An 11,078-nucleotide genomic window follows, 5' to 3' on the forward strand; every position below is an offset into this window, starting at 1 on the left:
GCATTCTTCCTTGTTCTTTTGAGCAGCTCAAGAAAAAAAAGTTCTTGGATTGCTCAAAAGGAACAAGGATGAACGCCAGCAGGCACGAAATTGAGGTTGCCTGCCATGATGAGCATCTATGGAGATTCTCAAGCATCCATGGTCGTGGTTGTCCCAAAGGCGCTTTTCAAAAAGCAACTGGATTTGCTTGGTGTTTCCCCTCCCCTTGAAAACATTTTTGCTTCTCATCCAAGAAGCTTCTCCAGTTCTCTAAGCTTGAACTGAAGGAGTTTTCTAAACAGAACCGAAGAAGCTTCTTGGATGAGAAGCGAAACGTTTTCAGGGGAGAAAAAAAAACCATGGAAGTCCAGATGCCTTTCAAAAAAAATACCTCTGGGACTACTGTGAAGAGCTATTTGAGACAAGAGGGAAAGTGGGTGTGCAAATAAGGGGATTAGATGTGCACCACCTTGTTGAAGGATAGCAAATGAGCCTCTCCACTTGGAAGTGCAAGGAGAGGAAGCAACAATAACTTGCACATCCAATCTCTAGCCTTCTGCTGAAATTTGGAAGTGCCTCCTTTTTCTCTATAGAAGACAGGCTAGCAAGTCCAAAAGTCCAGCTCTTGATTCCAACTTCTTTCTTTGCTGGTATTTTACTGACCTTTACACAATGGAAGCAGAGAAAAACAATGCAGATAGAGAGAGATTATACCTCTTTCAGATTAAATCTCATATAAGGCTTTGGTACAGCACCATTGTATCTTAAGGTTGGTTTTTATTTTTATTTTTTTGGGAAACTTTGCAGGAAAAGAAAAACATACTGGAAAATAATTTGTGTGTGGGTTTTTTTTTAACAGCTTTCATTTCAGTTATCTGAAGTTTCAATTAACGCTCCGTAGGCCTATTCTGAACTCTATTCGCCTGTGCAATTTTTAAAAACCCGAATAAAAATCAACCGTTACATTTTTTTTAGACGTTCATTGGACCGTTAAGGATGGAAGAGTTGGATGGGTGCCAACTGTGAATCAGCACACATTCCCACTATTTTTTTTCTCCCCAAAAAACCCCCCAAAGAATAAAATCATAAAGGAAATAGTTGTGGGGGGTTAAGTTTCCACTTTATTGTTTTTATGGATTTGTCAAGTCGTCCCTTCCCCCACCCCATCCTTCCCCCTCCCCCACCCATGGCTGCTGTTGGAACAGCATCAAAAAGCACCTTAATATGAGTTATACATAGTAATACTCAACATTCAAGACATGGAATTGAGGTTGCATGGCCGTCAAAGGTTAAAGTCAGTTAAATTCAATAGGCAAGACTTAAAAAACACATTTGAATGGTTCAACGAAAATCTTTTAAGAACATAAAAAATAGCACCGTATGGAAAGTTCAGTGGTTCGGACACACGAGAAAACCAAGAGGGTTCTTAAAGAACATTTGAGATATGTAGAGACGAAAAGTCCCACTGCATGATATAAAGACAGTGAGAAAAAAATGTTGATTGTAGCTTTCTCTCTATAAGAATATAGTTTGTCTCTTCTGTTGCTGTACCTGAATGCGGATTACTTACAGAAAACATCTCCTACTTATTAATACATTTCTACAGATTTTTCCATCGACAGGAAAGACCAAAATGATGCGCCACTCTGAGTCTTCAACCAAGAATGCTCACAACAACGCTTTTTGAAAAACAAACTCTAACCTAAAGACAAGTCTTTGTTTGACAGATGATTTGGTGGGACTCGGGAATAAGGAAGTCCTCACCAGAACCATCAGGTTCTCTTTGCAGGAAGAAGGAAGTTTTTGAACTGACAATGTATTGGATGAAATATAAGAGAATGAATTCATCAAGCATTTGGAAGGGACAACCCATAGATTTGGTTGAATCTTCAGACAACACAAGCGAGGCTTTCTATAAACAGTGTTATCAGTTCTGCAAGGCCCCACCTAGATATTTCAGTGTCATCTCCATCTCTGCTATGGTGTTCCCATTCATTTTTTTTAAAGTTATCCTTTCTTTGCGTGGGAAGGGAAAGAGATTGCCGACACGACATTTCTACAGATGTGAACATCTAGGTGACAAATAGCAAACCGGAAAGGCTGAGAAAATGAGGCTGCTTTGAAGTCATCCTCCCAAATGCTATCAGGACGTGGTGGTAAACAAAATGCAGGATATTTTGTATTTGGCATTTAAACAGCTTGTCATTATTACTGCTAAAAGTGTGCTTGGTAAAGGCCCATGATATTTATTTCCTTTCCTGTGATTACAGAGCAGGCCACGAAAACAAATCCTGTACGAATGGAAGATTCCCACGCTCCCGTACCACAGATAATGGGGGTGGCATAAAAGCACCTTTCCACTGTCATATAGAAGCCAAACTATTCCGGCAAGTAGAAAGTCCTGCCATGCCTGCAGCAAAAGCCCCTGCTGCACACCATATTTTTAACTGCTCCTTGACTTACGACCACAATTGGGAGCAGAGTTTCCATTGCTAAGCCAGGGAGGTTGTTAAATGAGTCGCTCCCGATTTTACAACCGTTTTTCGTTCAGCAAATCCCTGCTGTCGTTAAGGGAAATCATGCAATCGTTCAGCGAATGCAGCTTCCTCCTTTGACTTTGTGTGTTAGAAGCCAGTTTTGCGGGAACATCGCAAAAGGTGATCCCGTGCTCCTGGAATGCTCTAACTGTCATAAATACAGGCCAGTTACTAAGCACCAGAATTTGGACCACAGGGTGCTGCCACAATTGTCAGTACAAGAACCAGTTGTAATTTTTTTTTTTAGTGCCGTTGTAATTTTGAACGGGTTGCTAAACAAATGGTTGTAAGTCAAGGGCTTCCTGTGTTGATGGATGCATTATGTTGGGGAGGAAGGGGAAGAGAAAAGGGATGGACAGTGAAAGTTCAAAGCTGAAGGGAAGGACCCTGTTCCACTCTTGACATACTAGACATACAATTTGTACCACTGTATTCTCCTCCTGTCAAGTCACATTCTACTAGTGGCCTCTCTCTGACTTTGGCCCATGGGGATAGGAATTGTTTTTGCAGGACTACCAAGCCAACGAGGGTTTCTGCTTCTCCTGCAAGGGTTGCTACTCAGGCTTGGTTCACCCTCCATACTAAGTCATTGTTTGCTTCACTATGGCATCTTGCGTAAGCCGTCATGCACGTGTGGGCTTAAATAATGTACCGCATGCGCCACATCATGGCTTAGTACAATTGTAAACCAAGATGAGAGTCTCCTAAAGATGTGCACCACGATATGCATGGATAGATGTAGTGATTGTAGAGAAGAGCCTTGCAGAACAGGGGTAAGAACCACGGCATGGCTCTTTCTTCTGCCGCCCAAGGCCCTCCTCTATACGCACTCCAAGTGATGTCTTCAAGTATACAGAGACAACATCCTAAGACTAGCCATTCAGCAGTGCAGGAAACTATGCTACCTTCACTTATCTAACACTCTAGACAAACTGCTTACTGAATGGGTGAAAGCCCCAACAGCCCCTCCCCCATAAATGCAAAGAGCAAATCCAGAATGGAACTTGATGAGCTCCCACCCAAAGGTCGGAAGTCACAAGCTCTAAAACGTTTGTTTAAATTAATCTTGCATTCAGTCCCATAATTACACCTTTATCCTTAAAAGTGGTGGGTACTCTGGGGTAACCCATGTTGAGCTCTCTAATACTATTCCAAGTGCACCTTCTAACCTTAAACTACTTAACTGCATTGACACCGTTAGGAAGAATTTACGTATTAATTGTATGCTGCTAACTACACGGAGACTCATAGAATTCAAGGTATTGCCATGAAGAACACGTTCTTCCCAGTCCCAGTAAGATTCTCCTGGATGGTTATTTCCAAAGGTTATGAATTGAAAACAGGTTGCACGCTCTCCCCATTCCCCTGAAACAAGACAACAAGACAGAAGAAGAAAGCCTTACAATATCTAGAAGTCCCACAATATTTTTCAGAGCGAGGCAGAGTTAAATTGTCACTTGGAAGCATCCTTCAAAAACGAAAAGAACAGAAAAAGCAACGAGGTTTGGAAAGGACATCAAAATTTTTCAGACCCTGTTAAGGGTGGAGATCAGCTCATTCTAAAACATTTTGCTTATTTCATTCCTGTTCCTAACTGCAGTGGAACATGAGAATTTCACTCTCTGCCAGGAACGCTGTCACTTTCACTTCCTAAATCGATGCCTTTGGGGACGTTTGGAAGAAAATTCAGCAGAATATGATCCTTCCCTGAGCTGGGAAAAACCATCCTAGAGCTACTGGGTAAGAAGTGAAGATCCATCTATATCAGGGGTGTCAAACTGGCAGACAGATGCCTCATGCGCAAGCCACATGCATCCCAGGTCCACAAAGGGAAAAAAGAACATTGCGATATGTCACATGACGGCAATGTGACACCGCAAGTTTCACACCCGTGATCTATACAGTGGAAGCTTCCTTGCAACACCTCGCGCAATTAGGAACACAATGCAGCCCTGGGTTATAATACTGAAAGAAAACTGCCCACACTCATCCAAAGTTACAGAAGTCAGGCGATGGTGGATGGCATCCCCTACACTGTTATTCCTATCATCCCTTAGCAACAACTTTCCCAATTCCCTCCCCTCCCCATTAAAGTTTTTCTAAACTACCCACAATAAGAATAATTATAATATAAAACCCTTTTCTTAAGTTGCACTATTGACAGGACTGTGTGGTTGCACCAGCCAAATGCAACCCTTTTACCGCGCAAAGTCAGGATTCTTTCCAAATAGCCAACCCCAACAGTAGAAAGTAAGTTTGGTCCTCCACATTACACCTCCTCTTCACTATCCATTGTCCCCTCTCCCTCTTGATGTAGCCAATAACTGTTCACTCCACAGGTGAGGGCCAATGCTAACAGAGTTAAGGAGAACACCAGTAAGAACTTCTAGAAGATGAAAGGGGAAATTGCTGGAAGGCAGGGGAGATGCCTTCACCAATACACAACCATCTGCCTTGTGGTTCTACCAGAAAATGCCCCAAAAATATTTTTGCAGCATTTCGTCTGGAGCTGCCATTCTTGGACCTTAAAGAGTTGCTGGCTCAGTTTTTTTTTTTAAGCCAATGGAAACACCTCACTCAGCACAGTGTGACACCGGAGTGCAATACTGAACTTGGATCCATATAGTTTTTGTGTTCAGAAAGGGATGGTGTTTACTGCACAGCAATTCCGCTGGTCTGGGAGCATCAATCGGTATTTCAGAGGAATTGCACAATCTACCTTAACTATGCCAATTAAACCTACCTGGTTTTCTGGGATGCCTTCTTTGGGAAAGTCAAGAACAGTTACAAGATATTGGTGCCCTGCCCTCTAATCACTGGAAACCTTGAAGGCCAGGATTTCACCACTTATTCCTTACACACTTGGCAGTTGACCTTTGAGCTCTAACAAAAGAAATGTGTGCAACTATTTTAAACGCCACCGCACCAGCTATCCTTTCAAAAAAGTTCACATAGCGCATTCGAAGTGCTTTTTACAAAGAGCTCTTAATGATGTATTTCGTAGTCCCGATCTGCTTCAATGTCTACAGAAAGACACCCTTTTCTCCATATTCAAAACTCATCCTAAAATGTAAAATGATGTAATGACTTTCAGAATTAGTCCAACCCAGATACTAAAATAAAAGAAAATAGTAAAATTACCTGGGAAGTGGAAGTGTTAAGTGCCAACACATTTTTCAAAATTAAAAAAAAAATGCCTAGCTTATTTTTTTTTCATCATTAATAACTTTGCTGAACTCTTAAACATCTATTTACTTGCTATCTCTTTAAATAGTCTTTTTCATCCTCTATTCCCATTCCCCCACCCTACATGTAAAATAGAAATCAAATTTATCTTTATATACTTTTATATACAACAGTTCTGGAATACCTGAAGAGCAAATATTCCAAAGTCTGAACAGAAAACGAGATTCCTCTAAATAGTTCATCTAGGACAGGGGTATCCAACCTTGGCAAATTTAAGACTTGTGGACTTAAACTCTCAGAATTCTGGGAGTTATTAAGGTTGGACACTCCTGCTCTGAGGTGTTATTTCTGTCACTCAAGGATATCTATATATATAAGGGCCAAAGGACTAACAAAGGACTTCCTTTGACCAAGTGAAAGTCTACAGTCACTGCTGAATTTCTACATCAGCTTTAAGTTTCTAAAACAATCAGGACTTGCCCCCAAAGAATCCTGGGAACTGTAGTTCTGGTAAAAGTCTTCTTCTTCCTCTCAAAATTCCACTCCTTGGCCCAACCTGGAGAGGCGAAGTATCTATTAAAGTGGAATTGAAGGCTGGGGAAGAATCATGCCTCCAAAGCAAGTAGAAATTGCTGGGCAAGATGGAACAAGAGACAGATGAAATTAAAATAACTTCCTATAGGAAAAATACAAAAGGATGTGTTTTTAATTTCTGTTGATCTGGAAGAAGTTTTGTTAATACAGAGTTCACACTTGCTCTATTTCCACCCAACCCTAATTTACAGTCAAAATATTTGGCCAAGTGACGTTATCTCTTGACGTTACTCATATAATATGTGCATGGAACTCTCCACCATGTGGCAATTTAAAATCTATTTTAAAGTGATGCCTTTCATTTGGGAGTGTCCCGACACCCTATCCTTCAATTGATCAATTCTTTGTTAAATGCTCTATGCTCACAATATCAGATTCCCTAACCCTTGGCTCAAAATTGTTTTCTCCCTGCCATTATTTGGGCTCCTGTTTCACCTCGTTGGCCACAACTCTTCTACATCATGCATGCACAAAACTGCCAGAGTCCTCTGGATTTGATTATGAAAAATGTCTCCCCTACAGACATCTAGAAATAACCTAGAACATCTGCCAGTGTTAACTGCAGGTGACCAAATGTCAGGTGAAATAAATAAGAAACAGAAAGTTCTTGGAAAGTCTGAAATTTCAGAGATGACAAAGGCAAGGATGATAGAGCAGTGTGGTGGCCTACTGGTAAAGATCGTCACCTCCCATGAAGAAGGTTGAGAGTCCAAACCTAAGTAGTGGCAGTTTTCTCTCCTAGGGCACTGCTGTGAACTCCACGTAGGCATCAGGAAGGGGATCCAGCCAGTAAATGCTCAACTCTATCCAGTTGCCCCTACTCTACCCAAAATTAAGGGATTTCAGGGTTGTAAGAAGAGAGACCAAGGTAAGGATGATATGACCGAAATCATACTGGAGGCAGCAGCTAAAGTTTTCAGTCTTCTCTGTTTGTGGATTTTATTGACCTCTAATTCAACCATTTGATAAGTTTCCTCCAAAAAGCACTACTATTTTTAAAGTGATCCTTTCATATCAAAATATCTCCATGCAAATAAACTTAGAATCAATTCAGTCTAATTAAAGTTGCTAGCCGTGTTTTTGATTCGTTTTGTTTAATTTATTACCTTCAATGCACATTCCTGCATGCCCAACTGTATTATTTTCTTCTGCAGGAACTGCTTTTCACAGATGAGTTTTTTTCATTGAGCCAATTTCTAAGAAGGTACAGTGCAAACTTGGAGCTGCCTGAAAACTACCAATTTCAAAGATTCCCCCTGAGAACAGCCAACCTCTAAAGTTAATATTTTTCAAAACAATTCTCAAAAGTAGTACAGGCAAGCACGGGAAAAGTGATCTTCTCATTGCAAATAGAGTTCATGGCCAACAATCCAAGGAGCCCCTACATGTACAACTTCTCAGTTGAAATGAGATGAGAAAACCACTTTCCCTGAGGATCAAAAGAATTGTAGATCTTGTATGCTTCAGAAAGGAAGGATTTATTAATAGTTTATTACCCAACTGATTGCGGGAAGAACACCTTAATTCAGTGGTTTGCATCCTTTTCTTCACTATGGATCCCTTTTAAATACAGTGGAACCTCACATCACGACCGTAATCCGTTCTGTCAGAATAGTCATGAACTGGCAGAGACATGGTTAACAAGGTCAGCCAATGGGGGCTGAAACTTAAAGAAAGAGTCTCGGCATGGTTTATCTCTGCTCTATGCTCAGCTCTAAAGTGAAACTAACTTGCTTGCCTGCTGAACTAAAGTGAAACTATTTTTCTTCTCTGCTTGTGTTCTGCTTGTAACTTTTCCACATTGGAAGAATCTACTATTGGTACTGTAAACTTTACTTAACATGTTATTATGTATATAAAGAAGTTAATGACTCCTGCTGAATCAGTCATCTGTGTGTTTTCTGAATTTGAATTTCTGCTGCAAATTCCGACACATTCCAGGACTTCAGTCGCAACTCGATTTGGTCACGAACAGAAGCGAGACTGACTGTGCATGCGCCTACAATTCTGAACATGCGCAGAAGGGGAAATTGCTGTGGCAGGAAAAATCGCCCTGGCTGTATGTGATCAGTACCCAAGGATATGTTCATAACCAGAAGCAACAATTGCCCAAAATTTTTGGTTGTCACTCAATTTGGTCACAAACAGAAGCTTTCGCAACCTGAGGTTCCACTGTACCTTTTGTGGCCATGGATCATGGCCACGGACTTCCAAGATTTAACTCAAGATTTCTTCAAGCCTTCATGCCCCACCCCCTGTGACAACATCGTGCCCCCCCACAGGTCTGTGAACTACAGGTTGAGAACCACTGCTTTAATTGATAAAGAGAAACCTGGGTCCAGCAAGCTGCTATGTGTTTGGGTTGGTGTTATAGACACTCAAGCCACATTTTCCATTTTCCATGTCAAGAAAGTCTAGTTTACCATGTCATCAGTGAGAATCTCTTGCCATTCTATAAAACGTCCAAGGCACAAGGTGAGCGGATATAGTTTGGGCCAATAAAATCCTCCCGTAAGAGTAGGGATCCTAAGGTATAGTGAATATTCTTAATAACCACAAGGAAAAAGCTGTCCTGGAGACAACTTTAATTGTATTTCATCTTTGAGGCAGAGCTACCCTCAAGTAAAATGAGAAGTAAAGCTATCAAGGAGAACCCCCTTCGTCAAAAGAATCTGAAAAGAACCAAAGACATTGCCACAATCTGTGGCAATAATAAAGTTATGAATTCTGCAAGGTGAACACAGTCACTTCCCAACTCCATGCACTCAGATCTGAAAGCTACTTTCTGGAAAACTGGATCTCAGCAGACACTGCAGTTATTTTTCTTATCTCCTTCAGCTCGCTGACAACTCTATTTTGCCTGTCTGATGTTCACAGCTCGATGGGTTTAAAACTTCGCTGAACCAGCCCATTGGTCACAATAATCTTCTGCAGATTGTAGCAGTAAATCACAATGAACTTCAAGGACAGACTAACACAGAAGGTCCAGTTCACACCTACGAGAGGGCTGTGTGCGTTTTTTTCAAAAAAGGTGAATTCCTTTCTCCTGATCCCTTGCACGTCAATGTTTTCTGCAAAGACATCTAACTTCTTCTCTTGCCTTTTTCTTTGTATATAGCTATATAGTTCTTATACACATTCCTTCTCTTAAATAAAAACAACCCCTTTTTGAACTATCACTCGCTCATTTGTACGTACATCCGTTCAGGCTTACATATAAAAAAAATCGAGAACTGCCATGCTCAAGGCTGAAGTCTAGCAAATAAAAGCGTTTACACTAGTTTGATTTGGAATTGCATGCTTTGATCAAAGGGGATGCAAACCTCAAGACTTTTAACATACGGGCAAAAAGATGCAATTGGTTTAGCTGTGCAACGCTTCTGAAAATGTACACATTTGGCTGACTAGTGAATAAAAGCATTTCCCTTGGAGGCGGGTGTTATTTATTTAGGAAAAATCTTTATTGTTTCTGCAGGTCTATAAAAATTTGTATTAACAAAGCACTGAAATGGCAGCAAAGCAAAAAACCAAAACCAAACCCTGAAATATTTCACTTTCTTCCCTTGCATTTCTTCATTTAATTCAAAGGACGCTAAAGCCAAATGCAATTCTGTTCCAACAGCAAAATTAGCACGAGAGCAAAATTCCCCTTCACTTTAGCGCAATTTCAATGTGTCCAGTGCACTTCAAAGGAATAGAAGCAGCTGTCAACTTTCTTGTGACATTTGTTAATACACAGCTGACACCCAAAATCTTGGAAGTCTTATGAACATCAAACACTTAGCACCTTAAAAATTAAAAATCCTCCTGGGTTTAGGGGAAGTTGTAGCTCTTTAATGCACGTTTGAAATGAACAAAAATGTGTCCAGGGATGACGGCCTCTGCAGTTTTGAGAATGGCAGTTAAAAATAAAAATGAGGATAGAAGTTGGCCAAATCCTTATAACAGCGACACTACTAACAGCTGGGCAAAAAAAAATCTTTACTTTGGGATTTTAGCATTCTGCAAAGCTATTTCATCAGTCACAATCACAAGAGCTTTCCATTATACTGTGACCTCATGCACATCCAAGCAAAAGTTATCAGACATCCAAGAACGTGAATCAGGATCACACATGCAAACATTCAGCCTCACAATCCTAACTTAGTGATTCTGAGATTGGTTGGAAGTCCGGCGGCCCCTCGGTAACATCAGGTTAAGCATCTCTGAAAGCTGCCTTCTACTCCCTTTCAAGAAAATGACATGTTCTTGAGGGACAGGATGATGAAGAATCTCAACGGACTTGCCTCAACTGCCCTCTGCTCTTCACCAATTGCAAAGATTCTCAAAGATTCCAGGGTTTTTCAGCCAGTGGTGAGAAGCAATGGCTGATAAAAGAGAGAACAGTGGAGAGAAGCATAAAACTGACTTAAGTCCACCCATGTGCCATGACGTGGTTGCATAGAATCCATCTGCATCCCTTGGAACAGGTGTTTCTTCGCCATCCTGGTGCCCTTCAGATGTGATGGGAGTTTACCTCTATCATCTCTCAATCAGCAGGGCCAAAGTTACTCTGACTATATCTCATCACCTGCTCAAATGTGCAGAACTCCATGTAAATTCACCGAAGTTCAAAATGATTGAAAGCTCCTTTCTCTGACTTACCTTTTTTTTCCATATACAGATTCTTCTGAATTTTAAATAAGCATTTTATTTTAAAAAAATAAACCTCAGTGATTTTAACTCAGATACACCCTGTGTATATCTGCAGTAAAACACAGAGATACGTTGTTGTAACTACTT

The sequence above is a fragment of the Notechis scutatus genome, chromosome 7 (genome assembly GCF_049901735.1).
Source record: "Notechis scutatus isolate UNSWTSFEM ecotype Mainland chromosome 7, rNotScu1.2, whole genome shotgun sequence".
NCBI classification, from domain to species: Eukaryota; Metazoa; Chordata; class Lepidosauria; order Squamata; family Elapidae; genus Notechis; species Notechis scutatus.